We start from the raw sequence: 22,582 nt of genomic DNA on the forward strand, positions 1-22,582 counted from the left end.
GGAAGGGGTCCTCTCTGTTTGTCTACCCCTTGAAACTTGGAGATGAAGGAAGAGCATGTTAGTGGTATTTGTAGCAGGAGCTTCCCTGCATGCTAGTTTCCATGTTTGCTGGACATACGGAGTTCTGAGACCATGAATGTGTTCCCTGAAAGTTTATGTGTTGAAAACTTAATTGTTAGGCATAGAATGATACAATGGACGTGGGGACTTGAGGGGAGGAGGGGGAGGGGTGAGGGATAAAACACTACAAATTTGGTGCAGTGCCTACTGCTTGGGCGATGGTTGCACCAAAATCTCACAAGCCTCGACTGCAGAACTTACGTAGTCAAATACTGCCCGTGCCCAATAACATATAGAAAAATGAAATAAATGTAAAAACCCCGAAGTATCATTATAACAGTAGTAAGAGCTAATTGGGCCATGGGGACTTTGCCTTCATAACTGGATTAATCCCATAATAATGGGAGTGGGTTAGTTATCTCTGGAGTGGGCTCCTGATAAAAAGGGTGAGTTCAGCCCCATTTTTCTCTGTGTCTGGTGCACTTGCTTGCCATGTGGTATCTTCTGCCGTGGCATGACCCTTGCCCGATGCTGGCACCATCTCTGAGCCTTCCCAGCCTACAGCACTGTGAGCCAGATAAACTTCTATTCTTTTTTTTTTTTTTTTTCATTTTGAAGGTATGCATATGCGTTTGCAGGCTAGGATGTCAATAAACTTCTATTCTTTAGAAATTACCCAGTCTGTGGCATTCTGTTATAGCAGCAGAAAACGGGCTAAGAAACTGGGCTTTTCCTGACTCTGAGAAAAGTCGTCTGCTAAATCTACTCGCGTTAAATTGACAGTGATACTATTTTATTCCTCTCAGGAGTAAAAGATTACTTCTGAGAGTAATGCCTGGGAAATGATATTTAATGCAAAGTAATTCATTTCCCAGGGTGGTGAGGAGGAGTGTCAGGTAACAGTGCTAGGGGGATAGGAGATAGAATTTGGATCTTGGGGCTGGGTCTTCCCGGTGCCCCAACAGTAAACCCACAGAAGATGATTCTCTGCTTGGCCCAGGCCCAGGGCTCCCCTTGCCCACTGCTGGAGATGTGATGTGTTCTCACAGGGAGGACTTCCTGCCAGGGAATCTAGGCCTGAAGAAGCTGCTTCTTGGTGGTGGGAAGGAGGACTCAAAGCCCCTGGGGTGTGGGCCACACTGTATGAGCTTGGATGGGCAGGTCGAATACTGTGAAGATTTATTGTTTCTGAGACTCTACATGGGCTCAGGGTTCAAAATCAAAAGCTTCCTGCAGGTAAGATTAGCTAAGTGAAAACCATCTGCACTTTCTCTAAAGTAGAATGGTTTAAAAATCAAAGCAGAGGGTGCAGTGGCTCATGGCTGTAATCCCAGCAATTTGGGAGGACAAGGTGAGCGGATCACCTGAGGTCAGGAGTTTGAGACCAGCCTGTACAAAATGGTGAAACCCTGTCTTTACTAAAAATACAAAATTACCCAGTCGTGAAGGTGGGCACCTGTAATCTCAGCTACTTTGGAGGCTGAAGCAGGATAATTGCTTGAACCTGGGAGGCGGAGGTTGCAATGAGCCGAGATCACACCAGTGCACTCTAGCCTGGGTGACAGAGCGAAACTCCATCTCAAATACAAACAAACAAAACAAAGAAATCAAAGCAGAGAAAACATCACAGTAAGCAAGACAGTCCATTTAAATAGCACAAGTTGGTTTTAGTTTGATGTCGATAAAATTAAACATTTAATTCAACATTTAAATAAATTTTTTTGATATAAGACGCAATTATCTGTGCAAGACAGAAATGCTGGAGTACCCTTGTGTCTTTCCCCTCTATTTTGAATCCAGCATTGAGTCGTGCTGTGCTTCTAAATAGCTCTCGAATCTCTCTACATCTCTTCCCATCAGTCCCACCGCCTTGGTCATTGCTCCACTGGATATTGCAGCAGCCGCCTCCATGTCTTCTCTGGGCCCCTCAGTATCAATCCAGTATGTACTGTAGTATCTCCAAGAATCTGCACACAATATGATCCATTGGTGTGCAGGCAGAAGCCATTAGAATTTTGATTTTTGTTTATGTTAAGTAAAATTAAGAAAGTAAGCAAGCTTTCGTGACATTCAGACTCGCTTGACTGTGGCTCCTTGACCAATTCTTCTGTCAGCTAATCTAATGCCACATTTGATTCAAGAGGTATCTGGGTATTTGGGGACCCCAGAATATGACCATATTCTGAGGGAGCCTGCATGGTTTTGTTCGCTCTCGGTGTGTTGCAACGAACTGCAGCTTGTATCTTCTCCAGGAGAATGCTGTTCATGGATTACATTAAGTAGTAATGTAACAATTAAACAAACTTCCAAAAAATAGATAAGCAACCTAAAAGGATTCCTGCATCCTTTTTGAAGATGAAAGTTACAATCATGCTATGCATAATAATGCTTTAGTCAATGATGGATGGCATATATGATCGTGACAGTGACAGTGTCCCATAAAACTATAATGGACCAGGCACTGTGACTCACGCCTGTAATCCCAGCCCTTTGGGAGGCCAAGGTGAGCAGATCACCTAAGGCAGGAGTTCAAGACTAGCCTGGCCAACATGGCAAAACCCCGTCTCTACTAAAAATGCAAACGTGAGCAGGGTGTGGTGGTGTGCGCCTGTAGTCCCAGCTACTCAGGAGGCTGAGGTGTGAAAATCGCTTGAACCCGGGAGGCAGGGGTTGTATTGAGCTGAGATGGTGCTACTGTGCTCCAGCCTGGGCAACAGAGTGAGACTCTGTCTCAGAAAAACAAAAACAAAAACAAACCAAAACCACCCCCCAACCCCAAAACCAAAAACTATAATGGAGCTAAAAAATTCCTATAACCTAGTGAAGTCACAGCTATTGTAACGTAGTAGGGCAATGCATTACCTTTTCTGTGTTTAGATATACAAATATCATTGTGTTGCAATTGCTTACAGTGTTCGCTACAGTAGCCTGCTATACGGGTTTGTACCTGGGAGTAATAGGCTATACCACATAGCCTAGGTGTGCAGTAGGCTGGAACACTCAACCTATGTGAGTATACGCTTTGACGTTCGACCACAAAATGGCCAAATGATACATTTCTCAGAACATTAAGCATGATGAATACTAAAGGTAAACAAAGGGGAACAACAAGCTCTTCAAAAATATGGGATGAAATATGGACAAATATGTTCTATCGTTTATTAGTAACAATGCTTACTCTAAGTGTATAATGTCCTTAGTGATATATAACTAATGATAACATGCAGTCAAATTTTTCAAGAACTAAAATCATTTCACTGGGGACATGTTCAAACACACATAAAATAGAAAATATAGTCATGAGGCTGGGCATGGTGGCTCAGCCTGTAATCCTAACACTTTAAGAGGCCAAGGTGGGAGGATTGTCTGGGGACAAGTTTATGAGACCAGCCAAGGGAACATAGCAGACCCTTTCTCAACAACAACAAATAAAAATAAAAAAATTTAGTTGGGCATGATGGTAGATGCCTGTAGTCCCAGCTGCTCAGGAGACTGAGGTGGGAGGATCACTTGAGCCCAGGAGATCAATTCAGTGAGTTATACAGCCCAGCCCTGGTGAAACCACTGCGCTGCAGCCTGAGTGAAATCACTGTACTGCAGCCTGGATGAAAGAGCAAGATCCTGTCTCAAAAAAATCAATTAATTTAAATTATGACCCCTCATGTGCCTATTGCTCAACTTCAACAGTTATCAACACTTTGTTAAGACTTCACAAAATATTTTTTGTTAGCTTCCTTTAAAACAATTTCTGTATTTCTATGTTTTATAGTGTACATAAACTATACAGTGTACACACACACAAACACATACATTTACATGTGTGTACTCGAAACCTTACCACTTGTAAGGGTGTGTAGTCAAATGGTTAGAGGAGTCTGCTCCATGCTGCTGTCAGGAGACCTTTCGAATATGCAAATTTGATCATGTTGCTCTGTGTTGCCTATCCCTCAATGACTTCCCATTGCTTCTAAGAGAGTTCTGCAAGAACTCGCCTAAGTCTCTTGCCTGACTCCCCACCTTGCTTTCTTTGCTCTGGCCCCAATGCCAGTTTGCAGTGCAGACTTGTGCACAGTGCACATATGGGCCCACGTTTCCTCCTGCCCAGGGTCTTTGGGTATTTTTCTTCCTCTGCTTCCATCTCAGTGACAGTTTCACTTCCTTAGGAAATCCTTTGATTCCTCTAGTCCAGATCTGGTTTGCCGAATGTGAGCCATTCTTATAGAACTGAGTTCTTTTCCTTCATTGCGTTTGTTTCAGTCTGTCACATTAGATTTGTTTTAGTGATGGCTAATGTCTCTTCCTTCCTCTAGACTGTAATGTCCAAGAAGATGTGACACATGACCTTTTCTACCTGTTCCCAGTGTCTAATGATGTGACCAGCACATAGTAGGTGTTAAACAAATTGTGGATTAAATGAAGGCCTGTCCTAGTTCAAGGTTAAAAAAGTGTGAGGGTCAGCTGTGATCCCTGTGAACCAGTTGGTGGATGAATAATCATTGCATAAGTTCAACACTGGAAGAGATAAAGAACAATACAAAACAACAATTCAAGTTCACGGGTCGCGTGTGGTTAATTGCCCAGCAAACACAGTGGATGTCAGATGCATTAGGTTCAAAGAGAGAACACTGTGAGGTAGGCTGGGCTGACTTCAGATGGTATTATCCTTTGAAATATAAAAGCCACATGTGAACAAACGCATATTGATATCCTAGAATCTGAACTTCTTTCTTGTAATACTAAAAGCATAATTTAATTTTGATTTACCAGAGGCTCCAATTTGACCCTGAAGTCATAATGATGTCATCTTCCCAGCTCATTCCCACATGAACGAAATCTGCTCTTTTATCAGGCTCTGCATCCATCAAGCCTTGAAGATGGGGCCATGGTTTATTAGTAACAACATCTTTCTTTAGGTCTTGCAAAAGTCCTTCCAAGTCTGACTCTTGACTGAGCTTTCATATATTTTTTTTTGCGATTTTGTAATAAAAGGATTTGTTTTTATATGATCTGGTAGAGAACCAATGCTTGGTATTAATTTAGAAGGTTGTAGGTTGATTTGGGAAGCTCAGCCTGACATTCATATGCTCTGAGCTTCTTTTTTCCCAAGAGAAGCTATGTTTGCATCGGTTTTAGTTTCAATATACACTTGTTTATTTTTTTGGTTTCTAGCTTGTCTTCCTTCTCTAGAATATAAGCTTCTTGAAAACAAGGACCTTACCTGCCCTGTCCCTATTGTAACCTGAGCACCTAGGACAGGGCCTGACACAGAGCCGGTACTCAATACACATTTGTTGAATGACTGACTGACTGTAGGGCGATGGTCTGAAGGAGAGTGGAGTTTATAGTTGCTTATGAAAGCACATAGGTCAGAAAGCTCTGCCCTGCTATTTTGAAATCTCTCATGTTTGTAATTTGAGGGCAGGGGACATTTTTCTCCCCATCTTTTTATGTTCTGACATTGTTTGGTACCAGATGCTTGTTCATAGTAGATGCTGAGGGGACATCAACTAAATAAATCAAAGAGAATTCTCGATCATTTGACCATGGCAATGGAGAAGGAAGAGCAGGTGGTAGAGGACTGGTTTTAGAATAGGCAGTCCTAGAGTGAATTCCCAGTTCTCACTCACAGAGCCATGTTAGGCAGACCTCTGGACTTCTCAACCTTAGTGTATTCATCTGTATAATTGGCACATCAATAGCGGAAGACTTATCCCAGGGCCACTGCGAGGCACTCTTTCTGGGAAGCACTCTGTAAGCAGTGAAATGCCTAGAAATGAGAGTCATAGTGGGCACTGGCCAAGGCAATCAGGAAAGGCTGGAAATTCCCATAGGATTGTTGGCGATGTTCTTGGCCTTCAGATGGATATTGGACTCAGAAGCTGAACCTGCTGGGTCCAGATTTGCAGGTCTTTGTCTCCAAAAGCTCCTCTTGTCACCACCTTCCTTTGTCCCCTCCCTCCCTCCCCCACTCCAGTCTTCCTTTATGCTGGCTCATGCAGCTTGTATGAACTGCCAGATGAAATGCAACTCAATAGCCTGAGTTATCTAGAATCACATTTCAAAAACATCTCTGTGTTTCCTCAGGGGAGGAAGGAAAACAGGGACCAGAGCACAAGAGGGCATAGAGTACCCTCTAGCCACATTCTACCTTTTTCTTTGTATAATTTAGCCTATGGTTTCCTGAAGGATTTTCCCCAACCATGGTCAGCCCTGTAGATGGTATCATCTGAGGGGAGTTGGACAACCCTGCCCCAATCTCTCCAATTGGCCTGAAATTCTCACTACCTGAACTTTTGGTTTTGAAGCCAGTATGTTTCCATTGAAGGTCATAATTAGCCATTATCATTTGAGCTTCCATCTGGGTTATCTCGAACTCCTTGAGGCCTGAAAAACAAAAGTGACAACTTTTGATAGAAAAGATAGTATCTGGCCAGGCTCGGTGACTCACACCTGAAATCCCAGCACTTTGGGAACTGAGGAAGGCAGATCACTTGAGGCTAGGAGTTCAAGACCAGCCTGGCCAACAAGGCAAAACCCTGTCTCTACTAAAAATACAAAAAATTAGCCAGGCATGATGGCATGTGCCTGTAATCCCAGCATCCCAGCTACTCAGGAGGCTGAGGCATGAGAATTGTGTGAACCTCAGAGGCATGGGTTGCAGTGAGCCAAGATCATGATACTCCATTCCAGCCCAGGGGACAAAGTGAGAGTCTATCTCAAACAAAACAAAACAAAACAAAACCAAAAAACAGGATCAAGAAACTACTGCCTTGAAAGAACATCATGAAGACTATACTTTCAGGGATCATTTCTATACAGTAGTTTGTTACTAGAAAAGTGTCTCTGAATGTGTAGAGCACCAACAGAAACCGGACCCCTTCCTTACACTTTATACAAAAATTAACTCAAGATGAATTAAAGACTTAAATGTAAAACCCAAATCCATAAAAACCCTAGAAGAGAGACCACGTCCACCCCATGAGCACAGAGCCCCACCCTCACCTCTCCACCCCGCCTGTCCACATCCACTGTCAGCTCACCATGGATGATGACATCGCCACACTTGTAGTCGACAACGGTTCCTGCATGTGCAAGGCTGGCTTCATGGGTGACGATGCTCCCCGGGCTGTCTTCCCCTCCATCGTGGGGTGCCCCAGGCACCAGGGCATGATGGTGGGCATGGGTCAGAAGGACTCCTATGTGGGTGATGAGGCCCAGAGCAAGAGAGGCATCCTGACTCTGAAGTACCCCACTGAGCACAGCATTGTCACCAACTGGGATGACATGGAGAAGATCTGGCACCACAATTTCTACAATGAGCTGTATATGGCTCCTGAGGAGCACCCTGTGCTGCTGATGGAGGCCCCCTGAACCGCAGGGCCCACCATGAGAAGATGACCCAGATCATGTTTGAGACCTTCAGCACCCCAGCAATGTATGTGGCCATCCAGGCTGTGCTATCCTTGTATGCCTCTGTTCGTACCACTGGCATTGTGATGGACTCTGGTGGTGGGGTCACCCATGCTATGCCCATCTATGAGGGGTATGCCCTCCCCCATGCCTCTTTCTGGACCTGGCTGGCCAGGACCTGACTGACGGCCTCGTGAAGATCCTCACCGAGAGCGGCTACAGCTTCACCACCATGGCTGAGTGAGAAATCCTGCGCGACATCAAAGAGAAGCTGTGCTACGTTGCCCTGGACTTCGGGCAAGAGATGGCCATGGTGGTCTTCAGCTCCTCCCTGGAGAACAGCTATGAAATGCCTCACTGCCAGGTCATCACCATCGGCAATGAGCGATTCCACTGCCCTGAGGTGCTCTTCCAGCCTTCCTTCCTGGGCATGGCATCTTGTGGCATCCATGAAACTACTTTCAACTCCATCATTAAATGTGACATGGACATCTGCAAAGACCTGTATGCGAACATATTGCTGTCTTGCAGTATCACCATGTACCCTGGCATTGCTGACAGGATACAGAAGGAGATCACCGCCCTGGCATCCAGCACGATGAATATCAAGATTGTTGCTCCTCCTGAGCACAAGTACTCTGTGTGGATCGGCGGCTCCATCCTGGCCTCACTGTCCACCTTCCAGCAGATGTGGATCAGCAAGCAGGAGTTTGACGAGTCCGGCTCCTCCATTGTCCACTGCAAATGCTTCTAGGTGGACTGTGACTCAGTTGCGTTACACCCTTCCTTGACAAAACCCAACCTGCGCAGAAAACAAGATGAGATTGGCATGGCTTTGTTTTTTTTTTTTTTTTTTTTTTTTTTTTTGGTTTTTTTTTTTTGGTGGCTTGACTCAGGATTTAAAAACTGGAACAGTGAAGGTGACAGCAGTTGGTTGAAGCGAACATCCCCCAAAGTTCTACAATGTGGCCGAGGACTTGATTGTACATGGTTCTTTTTAGAACAGTCATTCCAAATATCATGAGATGCATTGTTACGGGAAGTCCCTTGCCCTCCCAAAAGCCACTCCACTTCTCTCTAAGGAGAATGGTTCAGTCCTCTCCCAAGTACACACGGGGAGGTAATAGCATTCCTTTCATGTAAATTATGTAATGAAACAAATTTTAAATTTCACCTTAATACTTTTTTATTTTGTTTTGAAAGATTTTAGCCTCTGTGGCTATCCCCATTTTGTCCCTCAACTTGAGATGTATGAAGGCTTTTGGTCTCCCTGGAAGTGGGTGGAGGCAGCCAGGGCTTACTTGTACACTGACCTGGGACAAGTTAAATAAAGTGCACTCACGCACACGTGCACACACACACACACACACAATCCCTAGAAGAAAACCTAGGCAATAGGAAATACCATTCAGGACACAGGCATAGGCAAAGATTTCATGACTAAAACACCAAAAACAATTGCAACAAAAGCCAAAACTGGCAAATGGGATGTAGTCAAACTAAAGAGCTCTCTGTACAGCAAAAAAAACTATCATCAGAGCGAACAGGCAACCTACAGAATGGGGTAAAATTTTTGCAATCTACCCATCTGACAAAGGTCTAATATCCAGAATCTACAAGGAACTTAAGCAAATTTACAAGAAAAAATCAAACCACCTCATCAAAAAGTGGGCAAAGGATATGAACAGATACTTCTCAAAAGAGGACATTTATGTAGTCAACAAACATATAAAGAAAAACTCATCATCACTGGTCATTAGAGAAATGCAAATCAAAACCACAATGAGATACCATCTCAACACCAGTTAGAATGGCGATTATTAAAAAGTCAGGAAACAACAGATGCTGGTGAGGCTGTGGAGAAATAGGAATGCTTTTATACTGTTGGTGGGAGTGTAAATTAGTTCAATCATTGTGGAAGAAAGTGTGGCGATTTCTCAAGGATCTAGAACCAGAAATACCATTTGACCCAGCAATCCAGTTAGTGGGTATATACCTAAGGAATTATAAATCATTGTACTATAAAGACACATGCATGTGTATGTTTACTCCAGCACTATTTACAATAGCAAAGACTTGGAACCAACCCAAATGCCCTATCAATGATAGGCTGGATAAAGAAAATGTGGCACATATACACCATGGAATACTATGCAGCAGTAAAAAAATAATGAGTTCGTGTCCTTTGCAGGGACATGGATGAAGCTGGAAGCCATCATTCTCAGCAAACTAACACAGGAACAGAAAACCAAATACTGCACATTTTCACTCGTAAGAGGGAGTTGAACAATGTGAACACATGGACACAGGGAGGGGAACATCTTACTCCAGGGCCTGTAGAGGGGTGGGGGTCAAGGGGAGGGACAGCATTAGGACAAATACCTAATGTGTTTGGGGCTTAAAACCTAGATGATGGGTTGATAGGTGCAGCAAACCACCATGGCACATGTATACCTATGTAACAAACCTGCATGTTCTGCACATGTATCCAGAACTTAAAGTAAAATTAAAAAAAAGAAAAAGAAAAAGAAAAAGGGCATCATGGAAGGAGATCCATGGTAGCTGAGGGTATAAGGGATCTCAAGAACTGAGCTAAGGGGGAGGACGGAAACATTAAGCTAGGGGAGTGGGAGAGAGGAGAGGAGGTACTTACAAACTGTCTGCATCCCAGATCTGTCCAGAGTGACTCTGGTCTGCCTTTTCAATTGTAAGCCTCAATGAACTGGCTCATTATTAATTGTTATTAACATTAGTGGAAGTATAGTAACTTTTATTTAAATTTTAAGGTACTCTTCATTTTTCAAAATAAAATAATCTTGTTGATTTGACAGGTTCTCACAATAATGTCATTATAATTTTATCTACTTTCATTGTTATAAGACAATCCGGAAGAGACTGTGAACTCCCAGATAAATAGCCTCTGGCCTCTGCCTCATGTTCCCTCCCCATGTCTGCAGTTCTTCCCCCTGCCCTGTTCTTTGCTTGGGCTTTTCCTCTCCCTGGACTGCTTTCGCTCTCTACCTGTACCTGTTGAAATTCTTCAGAGTTAAGCCCACACTTTATCAGCCTGGGAAAATTCTCATGATTTCTGTGCCTTGTACTGAGGTCCTGAGCAGCACTTACTCATTAGCTTTCTCATGCACCCTCATGTCTGTCCCCTGGCACAGAATTAATGGTGGACTTGCTTTTTTTTTTTTTTTTTTTTTTTTTTTGAGATGGAGTCTCTTTTTGTTGCCCAGGCTGGAGTGCAGTGGCACGATCTCTCACTGCAACCTCTGCCTCCCAGGTTTAAGTGATTCTCTTGCCTCAGTCTTCCTAGTAGCTGGGATTCCAGGCATGCACCACCATGCCCTGCTAGTTTTTGTATTTTGAGTAGAGACGGAGTTTCATCATGTTGGCCAGGCTGGTCTTGAACTCCTGACTTCAGGTGATCTGCCTGCCTTCACCTCCCAAAGTGCTGGGATTTCAGGTATGAGCCACCATGTCCAGCCTGGACTTGCTTTTTAACTCCACTCCCCACCCTCTCCTACCTGATTGGTGAGAAGCAAGAAAAACTCTCTTTCTTATCATTGTATACCCCAATTGGTGCTTAATAATACCTGTTTAATTAAGTTGTATGCAGTAGTTGCATAATGGATTTCTGTAGTCACTTCAGATGTCTCAGAAAGAAAATACCCACCTCCCCGACTGATGCCTGAAATCCCACTTATAGTCTGTCTAAGGTTTTCATTCATTTCAAAGGTAGCGCTTGTCAGAAGTGCTATAAGGTTCCAGTCTCCTGGGAAGGTCTGAATTCTAGGTGAAACATCATAAACACAAAAATCCAAAGTGTTCTACATTGAAATAGAAGCTATTTACCTAAAAATACACATTGTGTTTCATATTCCATATACTACACAAAGAGGTCATATGATGTAGTAACCAATCAAGCTTGGGCTCTTGGACCAGTTTGTCTGGGTTCTGATTTGAACTGATTTGTTGTCTGATTAAATGCATTAATATTCATGAAATGTGTGCAGCCGTGCTGGGCATGTGGTCAGTGCTCAGCAAGGATGGTTGTTATTGTCAGGTTGTTATTATTGCTCTTATCCATCTAATCTGAATATGACTCTATCCCTTTGGGCAGCCTCGTTTCATGCTGTGTACCTACCATGGGACCAAATTCAGCACTTTACTGTATTCCTCTTTAAATCAAATTGAATGCCAAAAGTTTTCCTGAGAAATGCAACTTTACTGAAGATTTCTTAAGGAAATCTGGAGAATAACATTGTATACCACACAGCAAAACTTACCCCCCAAATCCCTTTTAAGGCATCTCTGTTCTTTCCCCAATGTTCCTCTCTCAACATTAACAACCCCATCACTCCTCCCTCCCCAAATATTCTCCCATCATCCCTTTTAGTAGCTTTTCTAGAAATCCAGACATATCTTCTCTGGGATTCACCTTCCTTGGAAGGTAGGGAGAATATAGTAAAAATAATCCTTTTTCCTCTCACATTTAGGATGTTAATTAACAGAAAATGCTGTTTATTATATATGTCAAAAATTAAATGTGAATGCCAGATACTCAGAATTCCTGGATGACCCCAGCCTGCAAAACTCATTCAGGTTACCTGCTGGGTCCAGTGGTGTCCTGGAGATGATTCAGGTGAGCTCAAGAGAGCTAATCACGTGCATCTCTTTGCAGCTCTGCTTTCAGTGATGTCATGTTAGTAACTTGAAATCTGCCATGGTGGGAATATTTACACACCTGTAATTGGCAAAAGCTACAAGCCAGAGCTTTCCCCTTCCTAGAGAGTAGATTGTTAGACATTTATCCGTGCACCATTGCTGTGGCCATTAACACTGTATCTTTCACTGTCCTGCAAGACCCCAAAAGTACAATTTCATGGCTTTCTGTCCCTCAAATTCTTGGCATTTTGAGGCAAACATTGAGAGTGGGTGGCTAGGAGAATTGTCAGTTATTTAAGCTCTATGCCAGCCCAGCAGTCTTTCTCTTTCTCCTCCTTGACCTTACTACTGTTTGTTTTCCATGGAATCTGAGCTTTTTCCTGGTTGATGAGCCTAGATCAGGCGTCCCCAAACTTTTTACACAGGGGGCCAGTTCACTGTCCCTCAGACCATTGGAGGGCCACCGCATAACTGTGCTCCTCTCACTGATGACCAATGAAAGAGGTGCCCCTTCCTGAAGTGCGGCGGGGGCCGGATAAATGGCCTCAGGGGGTTGCATGAGGCCTGCGGGCTATAGTTTGGGGATGCCTGGCCCAGATCATGCCTCAGGCTGTTTCAGGGTCACTTTCTCTCTTTCTTTTTGCCTAAGGTCCCAGTATACTATGTGGCAGGTGCCTCATCAGTTTTGATACAGACTGTGTAAAATTCAATGACAGGAATTTGTCACTCGATGATGCTGGGGAAGGATCAGTATTGCTATAAAGTCAGGGTTTCTGCCACCAGCTAGGTTCTCACTGCAGTTCGGTAGTCAGTGATTCTCCACTGTGGCTGCATAGTCAAGTCACCTGAGGAGTTCAAAAACTCCCAGTGCTCAAGCTATATCCCAACCAATTAAATCAGATGAGACCCAGGTATCACCTTGCCTCTTAAGGTGTAGATAAGATTGACTTGGATTCCCATTCCTCAGTTTGTGAAAGGCCCAGTATTCTCCCAGTGGACAACTCATTTTGCATTTTGTGGTCACCTCTGCTCCTGAAATCCTTCCTCTACTGCACTGGTTTGGTTTAGGAATCATCTTATCATCCCATGGATGCTTCTCTGTTTCATAAATCCATCCAGATGTCATTTCCTCAAGAATGCCTTCCTTAATTCTCCAGACTAGATCAGGTCTTCCTGTTAGATGTATTTTTAAGTCCCTTGTACTTTTCTTTTCTTTTTTTTTTTTATTGTATTTTAGGTTTTGGGGTACATGTGAAGAAAATGCAAGATTGTTGCATAGGTACACACATGGCAGTGTGATTTGCTGCCTTCCTCCCCTTCACCTATATCTGGCATTTCTCCCCATGCTATCTCTCCCCAACTCCCCACCCCCCACTGCCCTCCCCTATTTCCCCCCAACAGACCCCAGTGTGTGATGTTCCCCTCCCTGTGTCCACGTGTTCTAATTGTTCAACACCCGCCTATGAGTGAGAACATGCGGTGTTTGATTTTCTGTTCTTGTGTCAGTTTGCTGAGAATGATGGTTTACAGGTTCATCCATGTCCCTACAGAGGACACGAACTCATAGTTTTTGATGGATGCATAATATTCCGTGGTATATATGTGCCACATTTTCCCTGTCCAGTCTATCATCGATGGGCATTTGGGTTGGTTCCAGGTTTTTGCTATTGTCAACTGTGCTGCAGTGAACATTCGTGTGCATGTGTCCTTATAGTCGTTTTCTTTCATAGCAGTTAAACTCATTGGTGATTATGTATTTAGTTTTGTATTTGGTTAATTAGATTGTATGCTCCATGTAGATGTGGATTGTGTCTATTTTTTCCCACCACTTAGACCAAGTGCTTTAAAAACTCATGCTTGGCACACATTAGGTGATCGGTGGATAATTGTTGAACACTGAGGAGGTGTCTATAAGAAGGGATGAGGCTGGGCCTTAAAAAGAAGCTGCAACCAGGAGTGAAACAACTGACCCTGACATCTTATACACGTTTCTCATTCTTTCTTTCTCTTTCTGCAGACCAGCCTTCTATGCTTCCCAGTCTACTTGGTAGGTAAGAGAAGCTACCACACAGCTCCTTAGTTTACATCACTTTCATTTAAGAGACCAATTTAGGCCAAACCAGACACTTGTAGCACGAGTTCCTAGATAACAGAATATGATGGGCTTAGATTGGTTCAGGTTTCCACCTTTGGTCCAATCAATACTGTGATGAGAACAGGATATAAGGCAAAAGTATAGGTGCCAAAAGCCCTTGTGAGTAAGGGTACAACTAAGGAGTCATAGTAAATGGGCAAATTCCCTAAAAGATTTTCACTGTAGCCTATACAGAACCACTGTCACAAGTAGAAATTGCTCTATGAGCGGTAATAAAGAACTGAGAGATTAAGAGAGAAGAGACAGGTAGGCTCAGGGAACTGAGTGACAGCAAGGAGCTCCCACCAGTCAACAGGGGGATAGGTTGGTAGCTTGGCTCCCTGGATCCAATTTTTAGGCTCTAATCCCAAGGGCCTGGAAAGGCCAAATATTCCCAAGACTATTTCTTGGCTGCCTCTAAGCTTCTCATGCCAGCGGAGGGGAGAAAATCAAATGGACTGGTGCCATTCTGCAGTGAGGAGCTGGCTGGCTCTGCATTGGGCTGGTGTTATCCAGACCTCACCTGACTAACACGAAGCTGTCGACAGTGGGGAGTGTGAGGGAGGGTAGAAATCAGAGAGAGAGAGAGAGAGAGAGAGAGAGAGAGAGAGAGAGAATCATAAGAAGCCTGAAGCTCTCAAGGGCAGAGTCAGCTATAAAAGAACCATAACCATCCTGGACAGTGAACTCCCTTCTATAGTGTGAGTTCTGAAGCTCTGAGAGGGCAGGGATCTGGTCCTATTCATGATTTTGTAAATAACAACTTATCGAATGCCTATTGAGGTCAGAGGCTGTAATAGTGAATAAGACCTGGCCTCTGCCATCATGGAACATAGTCTATTGCGGGGAGACAGAACACAAAGAACACGATCTTTTCATTACAGGACAATGTGGTTGGTGGATGCTCTAAGAGAGGCATTGGTGCCAAGGAGGCACATGAATGGGGTACTAACCCATGGATGCCAGAGAAGGCTTCCTGGAAGAGGTGATACTTAAGTTGGGACAAAATAAACAGGATTTAGCCAAGTAGATGAAGGTCATCGTAGGGAAAAGTATGGGGAGTAGGATTTCAGGCAGAGGGAATGGCACTTACAAAAGCCTACAGATGAAAAAGGCATGGTGTGTTGTCTAGAAATTACAAGTTGTCCAAAAGTCTGAAGCACTGACCATTGGGACTTGGTGGCTATGTTGTGCATGTTGTGCTATTCTCTCACTGGTTTGTGGATGGGAACCAGTTTCCCATGAGTGGAAGGCATCCCTGAATATCACGGGCTTTGACATCTATGAGAGCAGGGCATGAAGGAGTCACAACGTCTTCATTAACCTCTTCAGTCTTGGTTTTCTCCTCTGTACATCAACTGAGATAAGGAATGAGAAAGCAATTTGCAGTGGAAGGGGGTGTCATACTTCTTTTCAGTTGTGCTGTAGTTCTGTGCTTGAGGCTGTACTATCAACACTCTTTGGATTATTGAATTGTTGATTTGACCAGAGTTGCTTTCTAGGGCTGCACTCCAGCATCCTGCCCCGTATGTAGATGGCCTGCCATGCTATCTCTCCCCAACTCCCCACCCCCGCAGTGCCCTGATGGTGATAATTCCATGGCCTCCTGTCCATCCCCACACTGGCCAAAAAATGCTTCTGACATTCTGAAAGCCTAGGTACACTGGAGCAGGCTTTCTCTGGGTGCAGGAACGTTCCCATTGTGACATCTGTGGCCCCATGGATGGCCAGGGTGGATTGTGGGGCAGGCCTCCCCTGTCTGTCATATTGTTTTGTGCATGCCACCTCTTAAGCTACAGGGCAAGTGTAGAAGGAGCCAAGGTGAAGGAAGAGGTGTCGTCTTTGGTGGAGGCTGCCTGAATAGTTGTGTTCCTTGTAAGAATCTCATAACCTGCCTAGCCCTAGTTTCTTTATTCATAACATGTGGAGATTAGACAGATGCTCTTTGACTTGTTTGTCCACATGCTGCCTGAGAACACTGGCAGAGGTAGCACGGGCATTAGGACGGAGGTACATAGGTAAGAAGAGCTGAGGGGGAGGCTATGGGTAGGGCAGGGTGGAAAACGCAAGTCACAAGGACCCAGCTAATTGAGGGAACTGTGCAAGCTAGCTGCCCTCCCTAGTGGGGCCTGAGCTCTGCCGTTTCCACAGTCACCTCCACAGTCCTCCCATGGCTCCTTTGTTCCATCTGGCCCTTCTGATTGAGGGCATACAATGAACTCTCCAGCCTTAATTCCCTCCCTGATCCCCCTGACATTCCCTCTCCCAACTTACCCATAACCCGACTCAGGGGCCTCTTCCACCCTCTCTGAGTCATCATGGCTGCCTACATCTGTTGAGTAATTTACATTTGCTGTGTCTGGTCCTGTACTCATATTTTCCACACATTATCTCACAAAATCCTTATGAAATACCGTCTGAAGCACATTCTGCCTGGAACATGCTTCTCCTCGTCTTCATGTGGCTGTTTTTTTCCCATCAGTCATGCATCAGCTCAATTATTTCTTCTGTTTCACTGCCCCTTCCCCCAATCAATTTCTATATCTAAATAGCATCTGCTAAGGACATGATCCTACTTATCTGTTGTTTTTCACTCTCCCTAGAATTTAAATCCCCCAAGAGCAGGGACGTTTTCTGTTTTTCTCACCATTGCCCTCTGGCACCCGCAAGAGTGCCTGGCACATAGTAGGTGTTCATAAACATGTGTTGAATAAAGTAATTCTGTTATCACCGTATCAGATATGAGAAAACTGAAATAGGGAGAGGCTAAGTAACTTGCAGTTAATATAATGGCAGAGCTCGGGTTCAAACCCAAGTTGCACGTTGCCAAAATAAACACCTTGAACACTGATACTATGCTGGTCTCGTGGTGGTGTGACCTTTGCTTGCCTGCTTTCTCTTACTAGGCTGAAGTAGGCTGGATTACTTTTCTGCTCTGGCAATGCCACCTAACTGGTGCTGGGCCTTGCTTTTGTTGATGTGGAACATGATTTCTGGGAACTGTGCCTCTTATTTCTCCCTGCCTCCCCCCTGTGTAAATAGTCCCTGGTGAGCCTGAGTGCATTTTTCTCATGGGCCTGGAAACTACAGGCACCAACACCCTATTTCTCTCTCCATAAGCCTGAATTTCAAGAGGGCTTCACATTTATCATCACTTTGGGTCTTCGATATCATGACACCAAGAGTCAGTAACAGCGTTGAGATTTGATTCCTTGAAAAAGACTCTGGAGGAAAGAAGAAGTAAAATTCCAGAGCCCATTTGTTTTCTTGGTCATTTTTAAAGGAAAGTTTAAGAGTAAAAAGGCTTGTTCTACTAAGAAACTCTCTGCAGATGAAAGTACAGCAGAATCATGTGTAACATTGGATAAGGAAAGCAAGAGCAAAACACAAAATTCTAGCCCAGTTTGAACAAGAATCCGAGGGAAAGGGATGTGTCTAGTTCTGTCCTGTCTCAGATTTGTAGCTTTGGCATTTAAATGATGAAGGGATTGAAAGAGTGGAGATGGGAACGAGGAAAAATATAATCTTCCAAGAGATACTGAAAAGAGATACTTGAAGCCCTGACTTTACCCTCACAGTGTTGTGTTTGAGAAGATACTAAGCGAATCCCAGCACTGCAGGATCCTACACCGTAACCTCAAAAGACAAATACAGGTCAATTAAAATGTCTTGAGCTCTCCCAACCCCCATGTTTTTTTCTTTATCTTATACATCCATAAGTTCTCTGTCCCCTGCAAAAGTCAGTCTTGATAAATGCTTTAAATGAGTCATTACTGAAATATACTTCTATATTTAAAATTTTCTCCCACATTGAAACATGAAATCCCTTAAATAAGAGAAGATAAAATCCCAAGGAAGTCTGATTCAGAAATAGAGGCTCCCACGCTTTTTTCTGTCCTTATGTCTTTCCTGCTAAGAGAAATTTCTTTAAAAAATAATCTCAGGAGGCTATGTTGCCTGAAACGAAAACAAGCAGCTCAGTCGTCTTCACTGGAATTCTGCCGAGGAGACAGCTAAGGTCTAGCACGTCATTCCCTTGTTGATGCCACTGGAGTTAGCTAGAGGAAAACCAGCAAGACATTCAGTAAGAGACACTGCAGAGGGGCTCTTCTTTGTCCTGAGATTGGGTATAATATACTTGATAAGATCGGATATACATAGGAGGCATCATAGAACTAGATGTTTCCCCCAGGTAACTTTTTTTTTTTTTTTTTTGAGAGAGAGTTTCGCTGTTGCCAGTGGCACGATCTTGGCTCACTGCAACCTCCACTTTCTGGGTTCAAGCGATTCTCCTGCCTGAGCCCCCTGAGTAGCTGGGATTACAGGTGTAGGCCACCATGCTTGGCTAATTTTTGTGTTTTTAGTAGAGATGGAGTTTCTCATGATGGCCAGACTGGTCTCTAACTCCTGGCCTCAAGTGATCCGCTGGCCTTGATCTCTCACAGTGCTGGGATTACAGGTGTGAGCCACCACACCTGGCCCCCCAAATTTCTTTTAACTTTTTTCAACTTCATGGAAATAATCTCTTCGGGTGAGATCAAAGAAGAGCAGGAACTTGTCTATTCTTCATATCTTAGGACTGTGCCTGGGAGTGCATGAAGCCACAGGATAAACTTGTGTGCCTTCACGAAGTTTCCTACTTAGAACTCGGGAAATTTATTTGCTTTTGAGTTTTAATTTGAGATGGGGTCTCACTCTGTCACCCAGGCTGGAGTGCAGTGGCATGATCTCAGGTCACTGCAACCTCCACCTCCCAGGTTCAAGCGATTCTTTTGCCTCAGCCTCTCGAGTAGCTGTGACTACAGGTGTGAACCACCAAGCCCAGCTAATTTTTATATTTTTAGTAGAGACGGGGTTTCACCATGTTGGCCAGGCTGGTCTTGAATTCCTGACCTTAGGTGATTTGCTCACTTCAGCCTCCCAAAGTGCTGGAATTATAGGCATGAATCACTGTGTCTGGCTCCCCCAAATTTCTTTTAACCTTTTTTTCAATCTCATGGAAATAATCTCTTCAGATAAGATGAAAGAAGAGCAGGAACTTGTCTATTCTTTATATCTGGGACTGTGCCTGGGAGTGCATGAAGCCACAGGATAAACCTGTGTGCCTTCCCAAAGTTTAGGACTTAAAACTTGGGAAATTTATTTGTTTTTTGTTATAGAAATATATAGGTATAACACAGAGCAGAAAGCAAAATCAGGTGGGTTTTTAAGGTGGAACGCAAGTTTAAGGAAATGATGTGCTTGGGTGGGGCATCTGGGGTTCTGCCCCCCTCTGCCCCCAGAGGTCATCATGGATGCTCCCCTGCCATTTGAGGCCATCGGCATGTTCGGGAAGCATTAAGACAATCAACAACATTGGTGTCTCTGAAAAAAAAGTGACTAGCAGAAGGGGAAGAATTAGTGTAGGCCCTAAGAGAGGAGAAAGCTGGTTGTGCCCAACCAAGGTTTTATCCAAGGGCAGGGATTTCCCTGGAATGAGGGAGGTGCCCTACATGACAGCCCAAGACCATCAAATACTTAAATCGTATTTTTAATAAAGACTGCCTTTGTTCTGGCTTTCTGTTCTCTTGGCAACCTTCTATTGTGATTTGGTCATCCGCGTGGTTTTCCGTCAGTGATAGAGTTTGGTCTTCTTGGTGGTTGTATTGCTCACCATAAATCAGTGGTTCTTAATTGGGGGCCATGTTGGCAGTGCCCTTGCCATTCGGCAACGTCTGGAGACTTTTTGGTTGTCAAACTTGGGGAAGGATGTGACACTGGCATCTGGTGGGTAGAGCAGGGATGCCGCCAAACATCTTACAATGCACAGAGTGTCTGTTCCCCACCCCAACAATGAATTCTCCAGCCCAAGTGTCAGTAGCACTGAGGTTAAGAAACCCTGCTGTAAATGACGAATGGACATCCCAGTTTGTCCGTCAGTCTCCTGTGAGTTCAGTTTGCATTTGCTGCTGAGAGACCAGACCGCTCTTGGAGAATGACGCAATCAAGCCTCGGCCTGTCATGCTGAAGAGCAGCATCTGGACTCCGCCAGATTCCCTGATTACAGCTCACGACAGCCAGCTTGCCTCCCTCGAACTGAAATTCTTTCAACTTTCTATTGTCGTATTTTAAAACGTTTTAACTTTCTCTCAGTTTTTAAAAAAATTCAGTAAGTAAAACATAAATACACATTGTAGAATTTTAGATAACAAAGGTTAGGCAATCACTCTGGTATATTTGCATTCACACAAACACATATAGATTAAAAAAGATAAATAAGATCATACTCTGTATTTTTATCATACTTGCATTCTTCAGTGATCAGATGTCCATGACAAGACAAAGAGATCTGCCTCGTTTAAAAAAAAAATTACTGTCCATGATATTCACTAATATATATTATAGTTGATTCAATCATTTATTGATGGGCATTTAGGTTATTTATAATTTTCTGCTATTGCAAACGTCTGTACGAGCATCTTAGTCCATATGTCCTTATGCATATGTACAAATGTGGCTGTAAGATGAAGTTGTGGGTTAAAGAATTAGGATTTAAATTTTTAAGAGATGCTTCCAATTGCCCTAGCAAGCAATAATGTCAGTTTATTCTCACTCGATGAGATCAGATATGCACAGGAGGCATCATAGAGCTAGATGCCTCATTTCCAGCGGGGAATGAGTGTCCGTTGTCTCAGATCCTCAACAACAGCAGATTTTCCCAGTCTAAAAACTTGGCCTGTCTGAAGAGTAAAAAAGGGAAGCACCAGATTGATGTTTTACTGGTTACTAGGGAGGTTTCCACAGCTTTTTATACCCATAGAGCCATTTGTATTCCTCTTGTTTTCAAAAGCCCTCATTTCATGAGAAAGAATAGGACAGCTGAGGCCTAGCACGCTGTTCTCTTATTGATGCTGCTGGAGTTAGCTGGAGCAAAAGCAGTGAGGCACTTAGTGAGGATCTAGGCTCCAGGAGACCAAAATTACTTGTCAGCCCTGACTTCCAGGTATCCAGGCTCCAGGAGACTAAACATGTCCTCTGGCCCCTAAGGTAACCCAGCTTGACTGAAGCAGAGGCAGGCAAAGGATTTCTCTTTGTGTTTGAACTCCTGGGCTCTGATTTGACTTTAACATGGCTGGAGCAGGATGATGAGTGGGGAGAGTATTTTGGGTCACATACCTTTGGACAAATGGAAGTAACTTCAAATTCTGTGCTTTTTGTAACAGAGACACCACCCTCCGCTCCAGTAGAAGAGATTACACCTGCAATTTGTGCTGCTTTCTTCATAGCCTTGAGTAAATTGTCTTTTACTTGAATTTTGCCACTTACCATGTTTGTGTTGCAGTATAGTTAGCCATTTCCAATTTTTGTCCCTAATCTTAATCTGAAGCCCTTGGAGTTACTCATTCCTGCACCTCAAGGCTTAGCACTGTGTCTTCTCTTGTAGCTGATCAATAAATGTTGGGGAAAGGGGTGTTTCTCTTCACCCACAGTGTAAAGATCTTTGACTAGAAGAAGGTCTCAGAGCCACTTCTTGATGGTCACCACCTTCACAAGACTCAGGACAGCAATCTTTTGAAAGCAGACTGGGCAAATTCCTGGTAGCCAAGTCATTAGATAGAAATTTCACTGGGTTCCCATTTTCCAATGCTGGAAAAGTGACAAGAGGACAATTTTTTTGTTTTGATTTGTTTTGCTCTGCCCCAGAACACAGTCTAATCCAAAATATTTTTTTTTTTATCATACTGCTGCCAACAAACAAAATTCCACCACTAGGCATTCATGCTCTTGGCTTGATAAAAACAATTTCTCTTCATTAAAATAATATAGTTTACTTGACCATTTACCTAGCTCCTAGTAATGATTCCATCTTGCTTCTACTTGGTAGACTTTTTAAAATTAAAAAACATTTTAAGGAAAGGGATTTGGCACTTTAAACAGTTCCTTTAAAAAAGCTAAAAATAATGATCAAGGATCACAGACAGTGAGACAGATACTTAAGGTGAAAAAATTAAAAGCACTGTGGCTAGAGACATGAAGGTATGAGGTTTTAGAGACCTTAATTTTGTGAGTCACAAAACAGAATCTCAGGATGGTGAGAGCAGAAACTCAAGAGTGGTGTTTGTTGGGAGATAGTAAGAGCCATCATTCCTTTGAAGACCCCCTGATGGTATGAGATAGAACAGCATATATAGCAATGGAAGTGTGCAGGAGTCTCTGAGGCAGATGTCCTAGGTTCAAGGTCAGCTTGTGCGTTATTAGCTGTGTGATCTTGGGCTGGTTGTCCAGCCTCCCTATAACTCAGTATCTGTGGGTTCTGATGAATATTAA

At 43.6% G+C, this 22,582-nt stretch overlaps 1 pseudogene; it reads left to right on the forward strand.

Moving 5' to 3' along the window:
- Positions 1 to 7,095: 7,095 nt before the first annotated feature.
- Positions 7,096 to 8,224, forward strand: LOC101032106 (actin, cytoplasmic 1 pseudogene; annotated as a pseudogene).
- The last annotated feature ends 14,358 nt before the right edge of the window (positions 8,225 to 22,582 follow it).

The sequence above is a fragment of the Saimiri boliviensis genome, chromosome 15 (assembly GCF_048565385.1).
Source record: "Saimiri boliviensis isolate mSaiBol1 chromosome 15, mSaiBol1.pri, whole genome shotgun sequence".
Taxonomy (NCBI): Eukaryota; Metazoa; Chordata; class Mammalia; order Primates; family Cebidae; genus Saimiri; species Saimiri boliviensis.